The sequence below is a fragment of the Lathyrus oleraceus genome, chromosome 5, assembly GCF_024323335.1.
Source record: "Lathyrus oleraceus cultivar Zhongwan6 chromosome 5, CAAS_Psat_ZW6_1.0, whole genome shotgun sequence".
In the NCBI taxonomy this organism is placed as follows: Eukaryota; Viridiplantae; Streptophyta; class Magnoliopsida; order Fabales; family Fabaceae; genus Lathyrus; species Lathyrus oleraceus.
The window spans coordinates 443,381,674-443,408,173 of record NC_066583.1 but is presented as its reverse complement, the minus strand read 5'-3'; positions in this window follow the sequence as shown (position 1 = coordinate 443,408,173).

The window sequence follows — 26,500 nt, the reverse complement described above, 5'->3', positions numbered from 1 at the left end:
GGTATATGTTGATGATATGATTGCTGAGTCGAGAACGGAAGTTGAATATGTAAAGCACTTGTTGAAGCTTTTTCAGCGTTTGAGGAAGTACAAGCTCCGTCTGAATCCCAACAAGTGTACATTTGGAGTCCGTTCTGGCAAGTTATTGGGCTTTATCGTCAGTGAAAGAGGTATTGAGGTTGATCCTACAAAGGTCAAAGCAATACAAGAGATGCCTGCGCCCAAAACTGAGAAGCAAGTCCGAGGTTTTCTTGGCCGCTTGAATTATATTTCCAGATTCATATCCCACATTACTGCCACATGTGCGCCAATATTCAAGCTCCTCCGGAAAGATCAGTCTCATGATTGGACCGAGGATTTCCAGAAAGCTTTCGACAGTATCAAAGAGTATCTGTCTGAACCTCCAATCCTGTCTCCGCCTGTAGAAGGAAGACCTTTGATCATGTATCTGACTGTTCTTGAAGACTCGATGGGTTGTGTCCTTGGTCAGCAAGACGAATCAGGAAAGAAAGAGTATGTTATATACTACCCGAGTAAGAAGTTCACTGATTGTGAGTCTCGATACTCAATGCTTGAGAAGACATGATGTGCTTTGGCTTGGGCCACTAAGCGTTTACGCCAGTATATGATAAATCATACAACTTGGTTGATATCCAGAATGGATCCAATCAAGTACATCTTTGAGAAGCATGCTTTAACCGGGAGGATTGCCCGTTGGCAGATGTTGTTATCTGAGTATGATATTGAGTATCGAGCTCAGAAAGCTATTAAAGGTAGTATCTTGGCTAACCACTTGGCACATCAGCCGATTGAGGATCATCAGTTAGTTCAGTAAGACTTCCCAGATGAGGAAATTCTATATTTGAAGATGAAAGATTGTGATGAGCCTACACTCGATGAAGGGCCAGAGCCTGGTTCCAGATGGAGTATGGTATTTGATGGCGCTGAAAATCAGTACGGAAATGGTATTGGGGCAGTAATCATTACTCCTCAGGGCACACATATTCCTTTTACAGCAAGGCTAACTTTCAAATGCACGAATAATATGGCTGAGTATGAGGCCTGCATTATGGGGTTGGAGGAGTGCATTGATCTTAGGATCAAGCATCTTGATGTTTATGGTGACTCGGCCCTTGTTGTGAATCAGATTAAGGGTGAATGAGAAACGAATCAGCATGGTCTTATTCCATATAGAGATTATGCGAGGAGGATTTCAACGTTCTTTACTGATGTTGACTTCCATCATATTCCTCGAGATGAGAATCGGATGGCAGATGCTCTTGCTACGCTTGCTTCGATGATTGTGGTTAATTATTAGAATGAAGTCCCCAATATCACTGTGATGCGCTTGGATAGACCAACTCATGTATTCGCAGTTGAAGAAGTGAAAGATGATAAGCCATGGTATTATGACATTAAGTGTTTCCTCCAGAACCAGAGTTACCCGCCTGGGGCATCTATGAAAGATAGGAAAACTTTGAGGAGATTGTCAGGCAGTTTCTACCTCAATGGTGAAGTGCTTTATAAGAGAAATTTTGACATGGTTCTGCTCAGATGCGTGGATAGACACGAAGCAGACTTGTTGATGACTGAGGTCCATGAAGGTTCATTTGGTACTCATTCCAATGGACATGCCATGGCTAGAAAGATGTTGAGAGCAGGCTACTATTGGCTGACAATGGAGTCTGACTGCTGCAAATATATGAAGAAATGCCATAAGTGTCAGATTTATGCGGATAAGATTCATGTTCCTCCGACACTTCTGAATGTGATTTCATCACCGTGGCCTTTCTCTATGTGGGGAATTGACATGATTGGCATGATTGAGCCGAAAGCGTCCAATGGACACAGGTTTATTCTCGTAGCAATTGATTACTTCACTAAGTGGGTTGAAGTTGCGTCATATGCAAATGTGACCAGGCAGGTGGTCGTGAAGTTTATCAAGAACCAACTTATATGCCGTTATGGTGTGCCAGACAAGATCATTACTGATAATGGATCTAATCTGAATAACAAGATGATGGAAGAGTTGTGCAGTGAGTTCAAGATTGCACACCATAATTCTTCTCCTTACAGACCCAAGATGAATGGGGCTGTTGAAGCTGCTAATAAGAATATCAAGAAGATTATCCAAAAGATGGATGTCACGTACAAAGATTGGCATGAGATGCTGCCATTTGCTTTGCATGGATATCGTACATCTGTCTGCACTTCAACAGGGGCAACCCCTTTCTCTCTTGTTTATGGCATGGAGGTCGTACTCCCAGTAGAGGTGGAGATCCCATCAATGAGAGTCTTGATGAAGGCCAAGTTGACTGATGCTGAATGGGTTCAGAGTCGCTATGACCAGCTGAATTTGATTGAAGAGAAGAGATTGACTGCCATGTGCCATGGTCAGTTATATCAACAGAGAATGAAAAAAGCTTTTGATAAGAAGGTCAAGCCTCGTGTATTCTGAGAAGGTGACCTTGTGCTAAAGAAAGTCTTGTCTTTCGCGCCAATTCCAGGGGCAAGTGGACTCCAAACTATGAAGGTCCATATGTTGTTAAGAGAGCCTTTTCAGGTGGTGCTTTGATGCTTACAACTATGGATGGGGAGGATTTCACTCGTCCTGTGAATTCAGATGCAGTCAAGAAATACTTTGCCTAAAAATAAAAACAGAATGGCTCGCTAAGTTGAAAACCCGAAAGGGCGGCTTAGGCAAAAATGAGCGTCTCGGTGGATTGAAAACCCGAAAGGGCAATCCAGGCAAAAGTTAGAGACATAAAAAATGAATATATGCATCCCGCTAGATTGAGTACCTCATCCTGGGGAAATCTAGGCAAAAATTAGGGATTTGGCAAGTAACTGCATCCTGACAAGATTGTGTTCTACATTTGTCATCCGTCAGAGATTCTTGTTCATTCGTCGTCAACCAGAGCTTCAAATACATCGAATTCGGAATTGGTGGAGAAATGGTCATTATGTTCAATGTAGCCCTTTTCCAATATATATCACCAATTTCAAACTTGTAAAGATCTATGGGGTCTTGCCATTTGCAAGCTACCATTCCATCAAATAAATTCGAGCTTTTATCCAATTATTTGCACTCTTATTTGTTTCTATTTAACAAATGTTTTGCATGTTTTAATTGAGAAAATATCATTGTTTTAAATAAATGAATTTTTCACAAATTGTTTTTAAACAAAGTGAACATTCACAATGATAAAAGGATACTTAGGATATCCTCAGTGCTCTCCCAAGGGTGGCATGATTTCCAACAGGGTAAGACATTTGTTCATATCCTTGGCATGACTGTATCCTCTTCCTCCTGAGCCTTTTGTGGTTTTTCTCCCGAGCAGAGTGCCTTTCTTGGCTTCTTCCCCTTTTCACTTCAGCAGAGAAGTGGTCTTCCCTCCTCAGCAGATGTGTCCTCTTTGGAAGGTTCGGTATTTGGTGGTTGATCCCCAGAATTCCTTCACTTCCTCAGATAGATCCCTAGCGGAGTTGTTGGTGTGTTGGATCTTATCTATGATGATGTTATCCTTTGCAGAGGTATTGGTGTTTCCTAGTATCTCAGGTCCCCAGTAGAGTTGTGGGTGTGGTGGATTTTATCTGTAATGATAATTCCCCAAGTAGAGTGGCTTGTGTGGCAGATTCTACTTGTGCATTAAGCTCTTTTCGCCAGCTGAGACTTATGGTTCATCCCAGAGTGGTATGCTTGTTGAGATGTTCATTACTCTCCCCTTCAGCGGAAGAACGATCTTTTCTCCTCAGCAGGTGTGATCTCCTTGGTGAGTTTGGTACTTGGTGTTGGATCACCAGATTCCTCTTATATCGCTCAGATGGATTCTCCAGTAGAGTTGCTTTTGTGGCAGTTTCTGCCTGTGCAATGAGATTTTTCCCAGCCGGATTGATTGATGATTCATCCCCCAGAGATTTTGTGATTTCCTGGTATCTCTGATTCCCCGGCAAGGTCTTTGCTTCCTAGTATCTCGGATCTCTAGCAGATTGGATACTCTCCGGTGATCCTGGCTCTCTCCCTTGAGATGTAGTACCGGACGGCTGTGTGCCTTTTCCTGGACCTGTGTGTGTTAGATATGTCTATTATCAGCATTCATCAAACATAAATCACGCATATACATGCATAATCTTAACATTCAGATATTCATGTTGCATTTTTGCCATATCTCTATTGTTTGTTATCTCCTGCTAATTGGTGATACATTCCCCAAGCAGATGTCGGTGTCTGATCCCTCAATATAGAGTCAGCCCCTTAAGCAGAAAGTGCTTATCTTTCCTGCCATTCCCCACTGAGTTATATCCTCGTGGACGATATTTGTTTCCGCTTCCTCCCAACACATATATTGGGATAGGTTCCCCTATTGAGTTATATCCTCATTAGGATGAGTATTGATTCAGTTTGCCTTTTTGGTTTGATCCTAAATTGGCCTTTTTGAGACTGTCTTTGGTGTTTCCCTGTGGTAGATGAATAATTGCTCAGTAATCAGTAATTATTCACCTTATCCTCAGCGGAGTCTGTGGTATTCTACCCTCATACCGGTAGTTGTAAATCCTATATGTTTCCCTCCCCAACGGAGTTTGTGGTTTTCTACCCTTATACCGGTAGTTGTATACCCTACTTTCCTCCCCTTGCAGAGTTAACCATTGTTGTTCATCCTAGTTGATGACGGTTACTCTTCCGTGGTTTTCTACCCAGTATCCGGTAGATGTAATCCCCTCCTTGGTGGTTATCTTCATCCAGTATTCGATGTTGATGTTCCTTCCTTCTTGTGGATAATTGCTCTGAGTAAGCAATTTTATCCCCAGTGGGTCCTCTGTCATTTACCTTTTGCCGGTGATGTTTGTTGTTCCCCTTGATTGGTCATCATTATATACCTCGTTTTGGTATCCCGATGCCTTTCTTTTCGGTCGATTTATCCTTTATTAACCCAGTAACCGGTTGGTTGATAATCTTCCATGCGAGTATATTATCTACGTTCTGACGGTAATAGATAATATATCTCATGCGCTCTTCAGTCGAAGCCTTTTGTGTTTCCCCAGTTGAGTAAGATTCGTGTCCCTTTGCGGAATCAAATACCCTTCCTACCCTTTGTTGAGTTAACCTTTGTGTTCATCATAATCGATGACGGTTGCTTTTCTGTGGTTTTCTACCCAGTATTCGGTAGATGTAATCCCCTCTTTGACGGTTATCTTCATCCAGTATTCGATGTTGATATTCCCTCTTCTCCCTGGATAGTTGCCCTGTTTAGGCAATTTCATCCCCAGCGGGTCATCTCTCGTTTACCCTTTTGTTGTTGGTAACGTCTGTTTCCCCCAGAATTGGTCATCATTATATACCTAGTTTTGGTATCCCGATACCTTTTTTTTTCGGTCGATTTATCCTTTATTAACCCAGTAACCGGTTGTGGATAATCTTCCATGCGAGTATATTATCTACGTTCTGACGGTAATAGATAATATATCTCATGCACTCTTCGGCCGAAGCTTTTGTTCTTCCCCAATCGAGTAAGATTCGTATTCCTGTTTCGGAATCGAATGTCCATCCTATAATCGAGTTTGCGTTTTGCCCTCTTTTTGGATGATGAGTGTTTTGGGAATATTCCCCAATTCACACTTTGGTTGGTCACCTATTATATGCCCAGTAATCGGTATCCCTGGTGTTCCTTCCTTCTGCTCCCTATTATGACTTTGGTCCCCTGTGGAGTCAGATTTCCCTGAGTTGAAATATACCTTTTAGGTCTTCCTCAGATGATTTGGTTGATTGATATCTCTCACCCTTATACCGGTCTTAGATATTCATTCTTCCTGAGCTTGTGGTCCTCTCACCCTTATACCGGTGATCAGATCACATGTCTCATTGAGCATGTTACCCAGTAACCGGTAACACCTCATCCCGCTGCTTCTCCAGGGGAGTCTTTTTTAAGACATCCCCAGCGAAGTCCCTTAGTGGATTGTTTTTGTCCGGATTTTTTATCCGAAGTATCCATTGCGGATAGTTTTGCTGTGTTGGCATATTCCCCAATACATGCATTTTTTTCTCGGCAGGGATTTTTGTTCAAATCTTTCCCCAGCCTGAGTTTGGATTTTTATCCAAAGTATCCATTGCGGATAGTTTTGCTGTGTTGGCATATTCCCCAATACATGCATCTTTGAGTCAGCTCAATGTCCTTCCTCTGGGTTTATTCCCTTTGGAGACTCTTTTCCCCAGCTTTGATTCGTGACCTGCTCACGCGGTTTCAGCCTTTACTCCCCAAGTTTTGAGTCGTGCCTTGCTCACGCATTTCTTTTCTATCCCCATGAGAGTCCCCGCTAGAGTCTCTGTTCCATTTGTGAGTGTATTACTCCTATGGATTTTTCAATTGTTCCTGATGTCTTTTCTTCTTTGTGGACCCATATCCCCACAGAGTTTGTTCGTTTTGCATACATACATTTGCATCATGAGGTCTCTCAGGGACCAAAATTTGTCTCTTTGTTATTATTTAAGCCCATTCTACCTCGTCGAGACGAAGATTTTAACCTTCATTTCTCCGGCTAGAATGACCTTAAATAGGGGCATCTGTAAGACCCCAATTTTGTCCCTAAGATCCCTCATGGCATCATATCACTGCATTGCATAGCCTCAAGGATCTTTGAGCATCTTGGCTTCCTTTCCATTTGGGTAGGGATCTCTTGTGAGTGGTTTGAGATCACCAAGCATGCTTGAATTGTATATCATTGCTTTTCTTGTTTTATTCACTAACCAAAAGCACAAAAATATGTCATTAACATCTTTCTTTTGTAGCTTAAGCAATCACCAGGTCAAGAGCTTCAAGAAGATCCTTTGTGCAAAAGATGAGGTATTTTTCTTGGGATGAGGACCACATGATCATTATAAAGAACTTACATGAGCTAGGGTTTCATTTTGAAGCAATTTCCCCAAGTGGTAGAGGCTCAAGCTAATCAAAGCATGTCAAGGTCATCTGAGGACCAAAAAGTCAACTGTGCAGTCAACTGAGGGCTATGAGGTGGGGAAATGAGTTGAGACACCTCAATCATGTTCAAAAGAGGTCTATTCATCATTCTAATCATCTATCTTGAAGATTTAGAAGTCATGGCAAAAGTTACTAAAAATGGAAAGTGACCTGTAATTCAAAGTTTCCAAATTTGACAAGTTTTTAGTCCACATTCAACTTGACTTTTCAACATCAAAGAAGTTTCAAATGGATTTTTGGCGAACATGAAAGTTGAATATATTTGTCTCCCCTTTACAAAATGTCCTAATTCATGTCCATATGATGAATGGTTGAGAAGTTATGGTCATTTGATCACAAGGTGTGCATGGAAATTCAAAATGGCCTAACTTTTGATACAAAGCTCCAATTTGGTCCATTCCTTTTGCAAAATGTTTCTCTTGATCAAGACATCTCAAAATAGCCTTTGCCATGCATGGGAAAAGTGTGTATGCTCATCTTTTCTCATGTGATCATTTTGGAGGGAATTTCCACAATTCAAATTTGGCTTATGATACAAGCAAAGCAACAATTCCATGATGATCCTTGGTTGATTTTAAGTGAATTCAGGCCCTTGCATGAGAAGGAGCACGTGTGTTTTGGCCATGCAAGCTCAATGTGCAATTTTGCAAGATACTTCAATTCTCACTAATCATGATTAATGAATGGAAATTGTGATTAGCAGTATCATTAGCAGGGCATATAAAGGCCAAACCCTAATCCTAACCACCATAACAGCACCAATTCAGATCTGAATTTTCAAACTCCCTCCAAAATTCTCTCTCTTCGAATTCTTCATTTCTTCACACAAACACCAAAAATTCTTGCATAATCTTGTTCATCATGCTTCATTGAGTAAGAATCAACCATTGGTTTGAGCAATTCAGTCCAGATTCGAGCAGTTCAAGTGCAAACTCATAGCACTGGAAGTTGGAAATTGAGCTAGATCCAGGTGGTTTCAATTGTTTCTTTGTGCACAAAGCTTCAAGGCAAGGATAGTGGATTGGATCTGGAGCTTTTGAGAGCTTGAACACGCGAATTCAGCAACCTCCAATTTCAGGTGATTCAAAATCGATCCTCTCCTTTTGCTGTTTTATGTACATAGATTTGTAGATCTCACTTAGTAGAGCTTGTGCATGTGTTTAGATTTCGATTTGGTTGAGAATTGAATATGTATGATGAACTTCAAGTTTTGATTTCAAATATGTTTTCGTTCGATCTGAAAATTATATGAGGAATTAGGATGATTTGATATGATATTTGGAATGTACATGAGAAGATGATTCGATTGATGTATAATTTGTTCATTTCTGGAAAATTTTGTCGTTGACTCCGCCGGAGATGGCCGGAGAAGACGACCGGAGCTACAGCTCCGACGTCTGGTTATTTGCTAGGGTTTTTGCCATGTGGATGCCATGTATTGCTCACGTGTGTGTTTGATTGGTTGTTGATGCTTTAACCATGCCATGTGTGTGTTGACTGATGATGTGGTGTGCCAACGCGTTTAATGAAACGCATCGTTTCATTTTGCCTTGTCATCTGCCATGTGTTTGCCTTGCGTGTCTGTTTGATTGGCCATGGATTATTTGACTGTGCCATGCGTTATGTTGAATGCTGAGTGTGCTGCCAACGCGTTTAATGAAACGCTGTGTTTTGGTTGTTTAAATGAGGACCATTGATGTGGATTTCGTGCCTGATCATGTGGCTGTGGATTATTCTGAGTTTATTTCAAATAATTGTTTTCCCTCCATTTTCATGTGCATTTTCCAATTATTTTGTTCATCTTATAAAAATCATAAAAAATAGAAAAGTGATCCAAATTAACTCCAATTTTTTTCCTAGTTTTGTTTGAATATCTAGTATTTTATGGTATTAATTTTGTGAATTGTTGATGTCTGGTTTGTGATTTGTGAATTTTTGATTGAACATTGTGCTAAATTGATATGTTGCATTCAATGCTTTATGAAATCTTCATCTTTGAGCAAATTGATCCAATTTTTTGTGTGCATGATATTCATATGTGATGTGAATTTTTGAGAACTGATTTGGATTTTTTCTCATATGTTATCATTGTTTTTGACACATGAAGACGTAGTGTGACAATTTGTGTCACATTTTTGACATTCAATTTGTGCATTTTTGTTCACATATCATTTGAACCTTTCTGGATTTGATCTTTTGCATTTTGTTTGTTCATGACATGAGGAACTTGCATAAAAAATTTCAAAGCCTTTGCATGCTTTTCTGTTTTGATTTGAATTTTCTAAATTGGAAGTTCACTTTGTGCACATTTTGTGATCATTGCATAGCATAGGCCATTTGAGATATTTTCTTATTGAATTGATGCTGGTCCTTTTGAGGACATTTTGTGACATGTTTTAATGTGAATTATATGGAAGATTGGGTTCTGTTTTGATCATTTGGTTTGGTTTTGAACTTAGTCTTTGTACTAGTGTTTTGTGCATAAACTAATTGTGCTCTGTGTTTCAGGTTTGGACATTTAGCATTGATGGTTGATTTGTTCTCACTTGTGAGATGAAAATGATTTGAGTTCTAACTTTTGTTTGTTTTGTAGGTTCTAAGTGATGTGCTTGAGTTCATTTGAGTGCTTGAGCATTGTTCATTGAGTTGTGTAATTGTGAAAGGATTCACTGTTTGTCTGTTGGTTTAATAACTGAAATATTAACTGTTTAGTTTTTGTACAGGTACCTTAGTTGCTGGCTTGCTTTTGCTTTTGATTAAGCTTTGGATTATGGTTGATACACCACTTAGGTAGTTACCTTCTTACTTCATGTAGTCTGGAAGTCCTGCAACCTTTTTGGCAGGCATTTTGCTGGCAAGTCCTCCTTCAGAGGCTCTGTTTGTGTTTGTTTACAATTGTGCCAAAGACCTCCAAGATGAGGGATGTGCTACTTGATAAGACCTCCAATAGTTGAGGCAATTGAAGGATAAAAGGGATTAGCAATCAATCCCCCGTTATTCAGTGACTCGTTCATTATGCTCGCACTACGTGCTGATGCTTTTGAACATGTACCCAAGATCTTTGTCAGTGTCTGTCAAGTGGAATAGGATCTCACTTTCTGGATCCCCATGCTTTCTTTGTCATGAGCTCACCCAGGCCAGGGTTAAGAGCATGAGGTCTCATCCTCATTACCATCATTGATCAGCTTCACCCTAACTCTCAATGTTAGTGGTTAAGAGCTCACTTGATTACCCTTGTACAATTTGGCTTGTTTGTCGAGGTTGATATGACCCCTCTTGACTAAAGCCCACCCATTGTTTGAGCCTCTTGTACGTATATAGTGTGTGATGTTTGTTTGCTTGTGAACTTTTGATGTGTTGCTTTTGATGTTTATTGGATAGGAGTCGGATATAAGTCCATGTATTGGCATTCTGTTTCCTTTTTTTTGTTAGGAGTCGGGTGTAAGTCCATGTATTGGCATTCTGTTTCCTTTTTGTTGTTAGGAGTCGGATATAAGTCCATGTATTGGCATTCTGTTTCCTTTTTGTTGTTAGGAGTCGGGTGTAAGTCCATGTATTGGCATTCTGTTTCCTTTTATTGAGGATCTCTTATGAGACTGGTGTGATTGCTTATTGCCTTGTGCTTGTTTATTCCAAAGGATGGGATTCTACTTGGATCATCTATATGATCTCGAGAGAGGAACTCCTAGTGTGGTTTCATTCCTTAACCCTCACCTTTTGTTCTCTTTAGAACTTAACCTTTCTTCTTCATCTCTCCATTCTAACCCAAACCAAAAACTTTTTGTGCAAACATTTCACTTGTTTTCAACATTAGAAACCTAAGCCTTATGCTTTTGATTTTCAAACTTTCTTTTCATAATACTTATTTTGAATTGAATCTTTAAGTCAACTTTGACCATTTTTGTACATACTTCTAATTGGTAAATATAACCCATTCAAATGTGTTCTTTTTGTGCTTCTGATGTCCACTTGTTAATCAATTTTTTTCATAACCTTTAGATATTAGGTTTGAGTTATCTTTGTGGTAGATATAATACTCACCTTTGTCCTTAGTGATGGACAATGAGCCTTCCATGCTTATTATAGGGTTAACCCCTCACTAGCATGTTGAAGCTATCCTCACATGGTTGACTTGTGGTTTTTCAGGTCGAGTTTTCTCCCTTTGATAACAAAAGACCTTAAGGCTTTTGGACCAATCAATCAACTCATTTGTTTTGAAATTTTTTACCCGAACTACGAGGTTTTGATCCTAATCTTTTCATAAGAGGGTACGTAGGCAATGGGTTTATCCATCCAAACACAAAATGTAAATAAACTTGTATATTCTTTTCTCATCTCTTCAATCATGTTTGCACAAATAAATTTTTTCACAAAAAACAATAACCTTTGCAACAAGTATGAAAAGGGCTCCCTAGGAGTACCTAGGATGTTTTGGGTGCCTAACACCTTCCCATTGCATAACCAACCCCCTTACCCAGATCTCTGTTTCTTTTACTAGTTTTGCTTGTAAAACTTTTAGGTTTTTGTTCGCTTTCTAACCATTCCTTTGGATAAATAGAAGTGCGGTGGCGACTCGACTTTGTATGATTTACCTTGGATTTAGTCAATATCTCCAATGGTAACGAATACACCGCTACACCAACAAACAAGAGAGGGTATCCCTAGTGTTCATCTCATTCCCCAGCAGGTTTATTTTTAACAGTTTTGTTTTGATCCTCAGCCTGAGGACGATTAGCAAGTTCATACCCCCAGCAAGGTCAACTTTTCAAAGGAAAAGGGAATCCGATTTATTTTCGGTGGCTCCCCGGTCCCGGTAGTCGTATCCCCAGGCACAGCCAGTTACTCCCCAACAGAGGTTGGCGTCACCAGACAGATTGATCATCTCATCCATCCCCAGCCAGGCTCTGTTGAATATTTCCACCATCAGACAGAAATCAAGCATCCCCAGCCGAGAAAGGGTCATCGACACAAATGTCTCAAATCAGTAGATGGGGATTTATTTTCCCCAGTAGAGTCCCCAAGCAGAACTTCTCATACGCATAACTCATTCATTACATCCTTTCACAGCATACGCATGCATACAACATTCACATTTATTTTAGCATAACACGAAACATCTCATGCATCATGACATAGCATGAAGCTAACTTTTTCTTTGCAGGTTAATTATCCTCCTGATATAGTCAAAGTAGAAGGTTCATTCAGACAGACACCTTTATCAATCACATTCAAGATTCAGATACATATTTCAAATACAGTTCATGGGAACATTCATTCTGACAACACTTCGATATCCTCCTAACGATGGCATCTCTAAGCCCATCCCAGACATTTATTGCAAGTACAACATATACAGGTTATCAGATACAGCCTAACGTACGGTTCATTCTGATTCAGCCCAACATATGACTTCTTCAGCAACTCCAATGCGGTCTAACGTACGACCCATTTGGACCTTCAAATCCTCAGATGCTGCCTAGCGTACGGTACATTCAGGGGTGTAGTCTAGCGTACGACTACTTTCTTTTTCAGATGCAGCCTAACGGACGGCTCATTCTACAACTCGGATACGATCTAACGTACGATCCATTCTGAACTTCAACAACCCCAACGCGGTCTAACGTACGACCCGTTTGGATCTTACAACCCTCAGATGCTACCTAACGTACGGTACATTTCTGAAGTGTAGTCTAACGTACGACTACCCCTTTCATCATCAGATGCGGCCTAACAGACGACTCATTCTGCGACGGTCTAACGTACGACCCGTTCGGATGTCCATCCCCTCAGATGCTACCTAACATACGGTACATTTCTGAAGTGTAGTCTAACGTACGACTACCCCTTTCATCATCAGATCCTACCTAACATACGGTACATTTCTGAAGTGTAGTCTAACGTACGACTACCCCTTTCGTCATCAGATTCAGCCTAACGTACGGCTCATTCTGCAACTCAGATACGATCTAGCGTATGGTCCATTCTGATCCTTTATCCCCAACAGCATATGACACACTCCGACTCCCCAGCGAAGTCGGCAGCCTAATGGATGACTCATTATACGGTCTAACGTACGGCCCAGTGTGGCACCCATGTCTTCAAATTGGCCTAATATACGGCGCGATCTGAAGCTTTCGTCATCAAACCTCCCGGATGGCATCTTTAATCCCATCTCCATCAAGACCAACTGTCGATTCTCAAGTGCAAATTTTTGGGGCATTCTAGTGTTCAATAATCTTCCACCTCCAGACCACGAAAGGCATACACGCCATCCTAACTCTCTCGGTTCAAGAATATTGAACAGGGGCAGCTGTCATACCCCAAAAATTACCCATCATTTTTCCTATAAAAAAAAAAAAAGAAAAAAAAAAAGAAAAAAAAAAGAGAAAAAAAAAGAGAATTTTTTTTTTTAATTAATTAATTAATTAATTAAATAATTAAAATAAATAAATAAATAAAATATAACAAATTATTTTGGACTTGGGTCTCCCTCAGTCCAAGCCCATTACCCACGAAATTAGTCTATAAATACTGAAGTTTCAGTAGGGGGAGTGAGACTTGGAGTTTACACTGGGAGATTCACTGGAGAAAGAAGGAAGAGAAGCAAAACACTCTGAGGTTTCCTTGGAACAAAACCTTGAGGAAAAAGAAAGAGAGAGAACAGAGAAGGACGGATAGAAACTTTGGCATAGGAACCCTGCCTACCCGGAGAATTCAGAGTAAAGAAACCCTGAAGGCAGCCCATCTGCACCGAAGCCATCGCCGTCCAATTCCCGCTGCCTAACTTATTCCGATACTACAAGTGGTCAATCCCTTCAACCTTGAATTGGCAAACAGGTTTTGCGTATCTCTATTGTTTATACTTTCAATTGGCCATATCTACATATATAATGCATCATGATTAAATGTTGATATATAATTTGCTTTCGTATGGGAATTTAAATATGCCTGAATACCCTGAATGTTTGACCATGTTATTCCTGTGATAAAATGCCATAAAATTCAAAGTTCCTAACATGGGGCTGTTTTCAAATTCAAAATCCGTGGCCTTCGCTAGGCGAGGCAGAGGCGAACGAGACAGTACCTGATTCTTCTAGTCTGTTTTTTTTATGTTTTTATCATAGCCATGCATTATTCATCCTATCCTATTTATTGTTGTGATATTTCTCCGGTGTAATCTTCGATTGCACCCTGATTTGGTGTTCTGACATGTTTCTTTTTTTGAGTTTCGTAAAGGTTCACATATCCCAGGAAAAGGTTATTGGCTAGGTATTCCACTTTATTTGTGGGATACCCTTGTGGAGTTTCACCCTAAATTAATTTTTAATGTATTAATTTCTAATGTATTAATTTTTTAATATATTATTTTTAATAATTTTAATGTGGAGTTTCATCCTAATTATATAATTAATTGTAAAACTTTGCCTTTGAATAAGTGATCTTGGACCTCTCTTTGTTGCCTTACGATTACGATATTACGGTCATGTCCCGCGAACGTGGGGATACCCTTAGCAAAGACCCTTCGGTTAAATCATCATAAAATAAATTATAGTCCCTCGGATGTTGCCTTCGAATATACAACTTTGTCCCTCGATGACCCTCCGATGTTGCCTACGGTTAAAAGATGATAGTCCCTTCGAATGCTAAGGTATCCTCGTAACTGTTGCCTTCAATGACCAATCGATGACCCTACGATGACCCTTTTACATCCAAAGGATAAAACTACTTATTTCTCAATAATAAGGACAGTTTTACCCTCATAAGGATAGGAAATACTCATAAAGACCTTGGGTCGGTATAACTCTTAATTGCTGGCTCACAACCTAAAACATTTTTTCACACCTCACCCCTTTCAAAATACCTTCAGAAAATCACCACTTGGTATACATTCATACTAGAATCATTACCGAGTTATATTTTTCTAAACAATTTCCAAAACTAAACGAGATAATCACTTTGTATACATTCATACAAGAATCCTTACAAAGTTAAATTCTCTTTTCAAAACAATTTTTCTAAACAATTCACAAACACTTTTTTTTCAGACAAAAATAATATAAGTGATCGAGCAATTAAGAGCCCATGGATAACCATGGATACAAAGGGTGCTAACACCTTCCCTTTGTATAATGTACCTCCCGAACCCAAAATCTAAATTAAGGTTTTTCCTGTTCTTTTCCACCTTTCCTTATTGGATAAAAGAAAAGTCGGTGGCGACTCTTGCTAACCGCGACATTGCGATTAAAACCACAAAAAAGTCCAGTTCACCGTATGACAGAACTGGCGACTCTGCTGGGGAGCCTAAATATTTAAAAAGAGAGGTTACCTTAAAAACAAGATCACTTATTCAATTTGTCTGATTTATTTTTAAGGGATTGCTTGGGTATGTTATGCTTGAGTGAAAGATCCTACACCCGGATCTAGTGTACCTTAGGTAAGTAGCAAGAGATCATCGCGACTGTCCGGCGTATACTGGAATGGTCAAAATGATGGCTACGGTTAATGTGGCACTTTGGATGTCCTGATGTTCCTCATGTTAGTTGAGGAAATATTTGGCATTCGCGTGGTGTCATAAAAGCATTAACCAGACCTTTAGAACCCTAATTGACTCATCCTGGCCATTAGAAAGTAGTGAGATAACTGGCTTCGGTTCCGACTGGAGTTGGTTGAGACTCGATACTACACTCTTTGAGATTGGACTTTAGGGAAGCTTCGGTCAACCACTTGGTGTTGCACTGAAGTGGACTTAAGGAAAGGTCAATGATTTGAGATCCTTCTAGAACCCGGTTACTATTCTAAGACAGGTTGAACCAACCAAACTTCAGTGGGGAGGGTATTTACCTATGGAACTCACGCAAGCCTTAAAACCTAGGAATGATTGTTGTGTGACTTGCTTGTGCTTGTTATTTATCTAACAACATAACATCATAACATCATGGCATTGTACTAACCATTTCAAGGATTTAGGGATTTAACTCTGCTAAAAAAAAACAAAAACAAAAGCAAAAACAAAAGAGAAAAGAAAAAAAAAGCTCTTTTTGTTAGTTTATGCAAAGTTAAATCCCGAAAGTCCTTGAAAACATTTCATACATTGCATTGCATCGCATAACAGGTATTCTAAAGGATCAGTGTTCTCACGATTTTCCTATCAAACAGATTCCAACAGATTCCAGCAGATTCAAACAGATTGAACAATGGCTCTCGAACAAACTGTCAAAGATCTCCAGGCCCAGAATGCTCAATTCCAGGAAATGATGCTGAGCTTATCTAAGGGGCAGGAAGAACTGAAAGCTCTTTTGATGGAGAAGAAGAAGGACCAGAAACCTGTGGGTTACATCAACCCGGGGAGAAGGCTTAAGGGACAGGTTACAGGAGTCAAGATTAGAATTCCGAAGGATTCAGAAGAAGAGACCGAGAATGATTCGGAAGATGAGAATCCTAATCTCGTCAATTCTGAGGACGACGATGAAGATTATGAACATGAACAGTACTCTCCGAAGGATGATAAGTACAAGTTGTTGGAAGAACGTATGCTAGCTATGGAGGGGCAGAAAGTGCCCGGTCTGGATTTCGAAAACTTGGGTCTGGTCTCTGATGTGGTCATTCCCCGCAAATTCAAGGTTCCCATTTTCACTAAGTATGATGGTGCCTCTTGTCCTCAGATGCATCTAAGGGCTTATGTGAGAAAGATTCAGCCACACACTACTGATAAGAAACTGTGGATCCATTTCTTCCAAGAGAGTCTGTCTGGCACACAGTTAGAGTGGTATTATCAGCTTGAGAGCTCTAACATCCGCACATGGACTGATTTAGCAACAGCTTTCTACAAGCACTACCAGTATAATTCTGAGTTAGCGCCTACTCGGCTACAGCTACAAAATATGACTATGGGCTCTAAAGAAAGTTTCAAAGAATATGCTCAAAAGTGGAGAGATTTGGCTGGCAGAGTCAAACCCCTTATGACTGATCGAGAGTTAGTGGACATGTTCATGGGTACACTGACTGGCCCATTCTACAGCCATCTACTGGGAAGTTCCTCGTCAGGTTTCACTGAACTTATCTTGACAGGTGAACGGGTTGAAAGCGGCATTCGAAGTGGAAAGATACAGGCAGCTACTTCTGCAAGCACCAAAAAGTCCTATCAGGGAAAGAATGAATCAAATGCTGTGTACAGTGAGAGGAAGCATAACAAGAAGAATCGTGACCATACTGTTGGGGCGGTTACAATTGCCGCACCGCCATCTCAGAACTTCCAACACAGACAAGACAGGTCGAGAAGACAGTTTACCAAGATCAATATGACTTTAACCCAAGCACTGCAGAGTATGTTAAAGGCCAATTTGATTACCCTCAGAGGCCCTCCTGCAAATCCCAACACTACTTCTCCTCGTTATAATCCCAACGCCAGGTGTGCCTATCACTCCGATAGCCCCGGGCATGATACGAATGATTGCTGGTTGTTGAAGAACAAGATTCAGGATATGATCGACGCTGGAGAAATTGAATTTGATCCTCCGGCGACCCCCAATGTCATCACAGCACCTATGCCTAATCATGACCAGAATGTTAATGTTGTGGACGACAATTCTCACGTTACTGACGTTGCTGATTTAGCATCTCCTCTCCTGATCGTTAAGAAGAATTTATTGCAAGCTGGTTTATTTCCAGGTTGTGCTGAAGATTGCGATCTCTGTGTACTCCGACCCAATGATTGTTTGAAGTTGAAGAACGGCATTCAACGGCTGATGGATGATCGTACAATTCTATTTGAAAGGGTTCCTAAGGTGGACAACTCTATTGAAGAGGTATCTGTGATTGCTAGGTCCAAAGCTCCAGTGAAGATTACCGCTACTAGAGTGCCTGTGAAGATTACCGCTGAGCCCAAAGTGGCTCCCCTGATTATTACCGCACCTGGCCCCGTGCCATATTCCTCCAGCAAAGCTATTCCGTGGAACTATGGAGGCGACGTTTACATCCATGGCATAAAGCAAGTTGGTAGTTCTGCTAATCCTAATGATATTGTGGGGACTAGTAAAGTTACTCGAAGTGGAAGGATCTACTCCCCAGAAATCTCACCTCCCGCTCCCGAAATTCGAGGAAAAAGACCAGTCAATCCTCCTCAGTCAGAGACATCGGTCGAAGTTACTTCTGAAGATGTTGCCAAACAGGAAATGGAAGAGATGCTGAAAATCATCCGTAAGAGCGATTTTGATGTAGTGGAACAATTGGGGCATACTCCGTCTAAAATCTCAATGTTGTCCTTGTTATTATCCTCTGAATCCCATGCCAATGCATTGATGAAATTCTTGAAGACCGCTCATGTGCCTCAAGAAACATCCGTCGATCAATTTGAACATTATGTTGCTAATTTGACTGTTGACAATGGCCTAGGCTTTTCCGATGCTGACCTGACGCCAGCAGGAAAGAATCACAATAAAGCTCTGCATATCTCCATCGAGTGTGAGGGGATCACCCTGGCTCACGTGTTGATCGACAACGGCTCTTCCTTGAATGTGCTCCCGAAAGCTGTACTCGATAAATTTGACTACAAAGGCATTGAACTGAAACCTAGTGATGTTGTGGTGCGTGCTTACGATGGTGCGAAGAGTGTTGTCTATGGTGAAGTGGTTCTCCCTAACAAGATAGGACCTCAAGTCTTCAACACTACCTTTCACGTGATGGACATTCGTCCCGCCTACTCCTGCTTGTTGGGGCGCCCTTGGATCCATGGGGCAGGTGCGGTAGCTTCGTCGCTTCATCAAAAGCTGAAGTATCCAATAGCAGGCATGGTTGTCACTGTATGTGGAGAAGAAGAGTATATTGTCAGTAGTGTGCAAGCCTTCAAATACGTCGAGATGGATGGTGAATTCTTTGAGACTCCTTCTCAGTCATTTGAAGTGGTTCCTCCACCCAGTCCTGTCCTTAAGCCAACTCCCCTTGTGCCCAAGGTTGTTCGTGCTCCCCCTGTCATGATCTCTCTGAAAGATGCTCAAGCCGCGATTGAAAATGGTGATCGTGCTGGTTGGGGTCAACTGATCAATGTACCGTACAAGTCTGATAAAGCTGGCCTGGGGTTTAACTCTGGAAAGATAGTCAAAAATCAGATTAATGCTATGGAAGATGCTGATAGTGATTGCGACTTAGATAGCTGGATTTTCCCAACAATTGGTGACGGACTCAACAATTGGAAGACTGAAGACATTATCCCGATTTCCTTTAGTCAGGAGTAATTGTTATTGTTTATTCTAGAATTGCAAATTTTAATTTTCTTTTACAATCAAACTTCTTAAAGCATTGTGTCTATGCCCGAGGCACAATGGCTAATTTGTTAGGGGTTTGTCATTTTCATAAGCATATTCATATTCAATAGATCAATGGACTTTTTGCATTCAAATATTGCGCTCTTTATCTTTCCTGTCATTTTTCAAACAAGCTATGTTTCTTGCACACACTCACGTAACAATTTGCCGATCCATATCCACTCTGGATCCTGTTGGTAATGACTCTGCTACTGTTCATTATGACTTTGAAAATCCGATCTACCAAGCCGAGGATGGAAGCGAGGAAGATTGTGAAGTCCCTGGAGAACTTGCCCGACTACTGCGAGAAGAAAAGACTATACAGCCGCATGAGGAATCAATTGAAATTGTAAATCTGGGTACTGAAATAAACAAGAAAGAAGTCAGAGGTTTCTTGGGGCACTCGAATTACATTGCCCGATTCATTCCACACTTGACTGCTACCTGCAAACCCATCTTCAAATTACTGAGACAAAATCAAGAGATGGTATGGAATGATGAATGCCAAGAAGCTTATGACAAAATCAGGAAATATCGCCAAGAACCTCTAGTTCCGATGCCACCAGTTGAAGGAAGACCTTTAATTACGTATTTGACCGTGTTAGAAAATTCAATGAGGTGTGTTGGGGCAACATGACGAGTCTGGTCGAAAAGAGCATGCCATATACTGCCTTAGCAAAAGGTACCGACTGTGAAACAAGATACTCACAGCCCGAGAAAGCTTGCTGTGCTTTGGCCTGGGCTGCTCGCCGACTAAGACAGTATATGTTGAATCATACCACCTTATTGACTTCTAAGATGGATTCTATCAAATACCTATTTGAGAAACCTGCTGTCTCCTGAAAGAGTTATCACTGACAATGGTACTAATTTGAACAACAAGATGATTACTGAACTCTGCACGCAGTTCAAAATAAAACACCATAACTCTTCTCCGTACCGGCCAAAGATGAACGGCGCCGTGGGGACTGCTAACAATATCAAGAAGGTCATGCAAGAAATGACAGTAACATACAAAGACTGGCATGAGATGTTACCCTTTACTCTTTACGGTTATCGCACTTCAGTGCGCACTACGACAGGGGCAACTCCGTTCTCTTTAGTCTATGGAATGGAAGCCATCTTACTAGTGGAAGTTCAGATTCCCTCTCTAAGAATCATGAAAGAGGCGGGCTTAGATGAAGATGAATGGATTCAGACTCGACTCGATCAGATAAATCTGATTGATGAGAAGAGACTTGCGGCTGTTTGTCATGGGCAGATATATCAGAAATGCATGACCCAGGCATTTAACAAAAGAGTTAAGAGACAGGTGTACCAACTTGGCGACTTGGTGATCAAGCGTATCATTCTACCACAAGGTGATCCCAGAGGCAAATGGACTCCCACATACGAAGGGCCATTTGTGGTTAAGAAGGTATTCTCTGGTGAAGCCATGATACTCGCTACTGTGGATGGTGAAGACTTCCCACATCCCGTGAACGCGGACATAGTTAAAAAATACTACGCATAAAAGAGACCCGCTAGATCGACGTATCTAGGCAAAAGTAAGGGCATCCCGGCGAACCAAAAGGGTTCGGGCAAAAATTAGGGATATATAAAAAAAATGTACACCCGGCAAGTCGAAAACCTGAAAAGGCGGCTTGGGCAAAAAAGGGTATCCTGGTGGACTGAAAACCTGAAAAGGCGGTCCAGGCAAAAATTAGGGATTAAAGCGTATGACTATGTCCCGTTCTCAGTCAACTTTCATCCAAGTTCGAGGGACTGACCAAGCCAATCACTTCTATCCGACAGCAAAGGATGAGATGCTCGAAGACATAATGACAGTAGTAGGCTTAAAATCAATAGGACTTCTTCCACATAGCTTTCTCTTTGTTTTCGACAATTTCCTCTTACTAGGATTTCTGTCTCCTTGTACACAAATTGCCTGTTTATAGGCCTCCTTTCAAAATCAATACAACCCTCTTTCAAAAAAAAAGATGCTTTTGTTTTTACTTTTCTGTTTTGGTTGCGTAAATGTCCATTGATTTAATTTGAATTAATATGTGCATTTGAATATGACTGATGTTTACCAAAAATACATGCATAGAATAGCAATAGCAATTACTACCCGACTTCAGGATCAAGGAAAAGGTCTAATCATGCTTCCAATGAATCCGCTACCAATTCTCTTCCCCAGCAAGCCTGTTTTTTTTTTCCTCAGAAAATGGCAGTATCCCCAGGCACAGCCAGTTACTCCCCAACAGAGGTTGGCGTCACCAGACAGATTGATCATCTCATCCATCCCCAGCCAGGCTCTGTTGAATATTTCCACCATCAGACAGAAATCAAGCATCCCCAGCCGAGAAAGGGTCATCGACACAAATGTCTCAAATCAGTAGATGGGGATTTATTTTCCCCAGTAGAGTCCCCAAGCAGAACTTCTCATACGCATAACTCATTCATTACATCCTTTCACAGCATACGCATGCATACAACATTCACATTTATTTTAGCATAACACGAAACATCTCATGCATCATGACATAGCATGAAGCTAACTTTTTCTTTGCAGGTTAATTATCCTCCTGATATAGTCAAAGTAGAAGGTTCATTCAGACAGACACCTTTATCAATCACATTCAAGATTCAGATACATATTTCAAATACAGTTCATGGGAACATTCATTCTGACAACACTTCGATATCCTCCTAACGATGGCATCTCTAAGCCCATCCCAGACATTTATTGCAAGTACAACATATACAGGTTATCAGATACAGCCTAACGTACGGTTCATTCTGATTCAGCCCAACATATGACTTCTTCAGCAACTCCAATGCGGTCTAACGTACGACCCATTTGGACCTTCAAATCCTCAGATGCTGCCTAGCGTACGGTACATTCAGGGGTGTAGTCTAGCGTACGACTACTTTCTTTTTCAGATGCAGCCTAACGGACGGCTCATTCTACAACTCGGATACGATCTAACGTACGATCCATTCTGAACTTCAACAACCCCAACGCGGTCTAACGTACGACCCGTTTGGATCTTACAACCCTCAGATGCTACCTAACGTACGGTACATTTCTGAAGTGTAGTCTAACGTACGACTACCCCTTTCATCATCAGATGCGGCCTAACAGACGACTCATTCTGCGACGGTCTAACGTACGACCCGTTCGGATGTCCATCCCCTCAGATGCTACCTAACATACGGTACATTTCTGAAGTGTAGTCTAACGTACGACTACCCCTTTCATCATCAGATCCTACCTAACATACGGTACATTTCTGAAGTGTAGTCTAACGTACGACTACCCCTTTCGTCATCAGATTCAGCCTAACGTACGGCTCATTCTGCAACTCAGATACGATCTAGCGTATGGTCCATTCTGATCCTTTATCCCCAACAGCATATGACACACTCCGACTCCCCAGCGAAGTCGGCAGCCTAATGGATGACTCATTATACGGTCTAACGTACGGCCCAGTGTGGCACCCATGTCTTCAAATTGGCCTAATATACGGCGCGATCTGAAGCTTTCGTCATCAAACCTCCCGGATGGCATCTTTAATCCCATCTCCATCAAGACCAACTGTCGATTCTCAAGTGCAAATTTTTGGGGCATTCTAGTGTTCAATAATCTTCCACCTCCAGACCACGAAAGGCATACACGCCATCCTAACTCTCTCGGTTCAAGAATATTGAACAGGGGCAGCTGTCATACCCCAAAAATTACCCATCATTTTTCCTATAAAAAAAATAAAAAAGAAAAAAAAAGAAAAAAAAAAAGAGAAAAAAAAAGAGAAATTTTTTTTTTTAATTAATTAATTAATTAATTAATTAAATAATTAAAATAAATAAATAAATAAAATATAACAAATTATTTTGGACTTGGGTCTCCCTCAGTCCAAGCCCATTACCCACGAAATTAGTCTATAAATACTGAAGTTTCAGTAGGGGGAGTGAGACTTGGAGTTTACACTGGGAGATTCACTGGAGAAAGAAGGAAGAGAAGCAAAACACTCTGAGGTTTCCTTGGAACAAAACCTTGAGGAAAAAGAAAGAGAGAGAACAGAGAAGGACGGATAGAAACTTTGGCATAGGAACCCTGCCTACCCGGAGAATTCAGAGTAAAGAAACCCTGAAGGCAGCCCATCTGCACCGAAGCCATCGCCGTCCAATTCCCGCTGCCTAACTTATTCCGATACTACAAGTGGTCAATCCCTTCAACCTTGAATTGGCAAACAGGTTTTGCGTATCTCTATTGTTTATACTTTCAATTGGCCATATCTACATATATAATGCATCATGATTAAATGTTGATATATAATTTGCTTTCGTATGGGAATTTAAATATGCCTGAATACCCTGAATGTTTGACCATGTTATTCCTGTGATAAAATGCCATAAAATTCAAAGTTCCTAACATGGGGCTGTTTTCAAATTCAAAATCCATGGTCTTCGCTAGGCGAGGCAGAGGCGAACGAGACAGTACCTGATTCTTCTAGTCTGTTTTTTTTATGTTTTTATCATAGCCATGCATTATTCATCCTATCCTATTTATTGTTGTGATATTTCTCCGGTGTAATCTTCGATTGCACCCTGATTTGGTGTTCTGACATGTTTCTTTTTTTGAGTTTCGTAAAGGTTCACATATCCCAGGAAAAGGTTATTGGCTAGGTATTCCACTTTATTTGTGGGATACCCTTGTGGAGTTTCACCCTAAATTAATTTTTAATGTATTAATTTCTAATGTATTAATTTTTTAATATATTATTTTTAATAATTTTAATGTGGAGTTTCATCCTAATTATATAATTAATTGTAAAACTTTGCCTTTGAATAAGTGATCTTGGACCTCTCTTTGTTGCCTTACGATTACGATATTACGGTCATGTCCCGCGAACGTGGGGATACCCTTAGCAAAGACCCTTCGGTTAAATCATCATAAAATAAATTATAGTCCCTCGGATGTTGCCTTCGAATATACAACTTTGTCCCTCGATGACCCTCCGATGTTGCCTACGGTTAAAAGATGATAGTCCCTTCGAATGCTAAGGTATCCTCGTAACTGTTGCCTTCAATGACCAATCGATGACCCTACGATGACCCTTTTACATCCAAAGGATAAAACTACTTATTTCTCAATAATAAGGACAGTTTTACCCTCATAAGGATAGGAAATACTCATAAAGACCTTGGGTCGGTATAACTCTTAATTGCTGGCTCACAACCTAAAACATTTTTTCACACCTCACCCCTTTCAAAATACCTTCAGAAAATCACCACTTGGTATACATTCATACTAGAATCATTACCGAGTTATATTTTTCTAAACAATTTCCAAAACTAAACGAGATAATCACTTTGTATACATTCATACAAGAATCCTTACAAAGTTAAATTCTCTTTTCAAAACAATTTTTCTAAACAATTCACAAACACTTTTTTTTCAGACAAAAATAATATAAGTGATCGAGCAATTAAGAGCCCATGGATAACCATGGATACAAAGGGTGCTAACACCTTCCCTTTGTATAATGTACCTCCCGAACCCAAAATCTAAATTAAGGTTTTTCCTGTTCTTTTCCACCTTTCCTTATTGGATAAAAGAAAAGTCGGTGGCGACTCTTGCTAACCGCGACATTGCGATTAAAACCACAAAAAAGTCCAGTTCACCGTATGACAGAACTGGCGACTCTGCTGGGGAGCCTAAATATTTAAAAAGAGAGGTTACCTTAAAAACAAGATCACTTATTCAATTTGTCTGATTTATTTTTAAGGGATTGCTTGGGTATGTTATGCTTGAGTGAAAGATCCTACACCCGGATCTAGTGTACCTTAGGTAAGTAGCAAGAGATCATCGCGACTGTCCGGCGTATACTGGAATGGTCAAAATGATGGCTACGGTTAATGTGGCACTTTGGATGTCCTGATGTTCCTCATGTTAGTTGAGGAAATATTTGGCATTCGCGTGGTGTCATAAAAGCATTAACCAGACCTTTAGAACCCTAATTGACTCATCCTGGCCATTAGAAAGTAGTGAGATAACTGGCTTCGGTTCCGACTGGAGTTGGTTGAGACTCGATACTACACTCTTTGAGATTGGACTTTAGGGAAGCTTCGGTCAACCACTTGGTGTTGCACTGAAGTGGACTTAAGGAAAGGTCAATGATTTGAGATCCTTCTAGAACCCGGTTACTATTCTAAGACAGGTTGAACCAACCAAACTTCAGTGGGGAGGGTATTTACCTATGGAACTCACGCAAGCCTTAAAACCTAGGAATGATTGTTGTGTGACTTGCTTGTGCTTGTTATTTATCTAACAACATAACATCATAACATCATGGCATTGTACTAACCATTTCAAGGATTTAGGGATTTAACTCTGCTAAAAAAAAACAAAAACAAAAGCAAAAACAAAAGAGAAAAGAAAAAAAAAGCTCTTTTTGTTAGTTTATGCAAAGTTAAATCAAAGCTCTTCAGCTAGAGGATCAAGTGTGTGTGATCCAGCACGAGGGTCATTTCGAAGATTCAGCCTGAGAACGTTTTCCAAAGAGCCAGCCTAAGGTTCAATTTGAAGATTCAGCCAGAGAGTCACCTACAAGCGTTATTTCCTCAGCAAGCCAGCTAGAGGAGTAGATTGACAGCTCAACAGAAAATCAACCTACAAGAGGATCCAGCCCGCGGATCGCGAAAAAAAGAACAAAGTCTAATTGAAGAGTCTTTACAACATGTTTTGGCCTGAAGAACATGTACGAAGCCCAAAAAGTGGAAAATTCTCGAAGCTGCATATCTAACATGAAGATGGGGTGTAGATTTCGAAAGAGGGTCAACCAGCATGCCTCAGATGCGAGATCCTGATGGTGGGAATTTATCATCAAAACAATCCAGATCTAGCCAGAAGATTGAAGTCAGGTCTAGCCCGAAGACCGAGAATAGATTCAGCCAGAGAATCGAAATGAGGAAGATCTAGCCAGAAGATCGAAGTAGATTCAGCCAGAGAATCAAAGAAAATAGATTCATCCAGAGAATCGAAACGAAGAAGATCTAGCCAGAAGATCCAAATAGATTCAGCCAGAGAATCAAAGAAAATAGATTCAGCTAGAGAATCGAAACGAAGAAGATCTAGCCATAAGATCGAAATAGATTCAGCCAGAGAATCAAAGAGAATAGATTCAGCCAGAGAATCGAAACGAAAAAGATCTAGCCAGAAGATTGAAGTAGATCTAGCCAAAA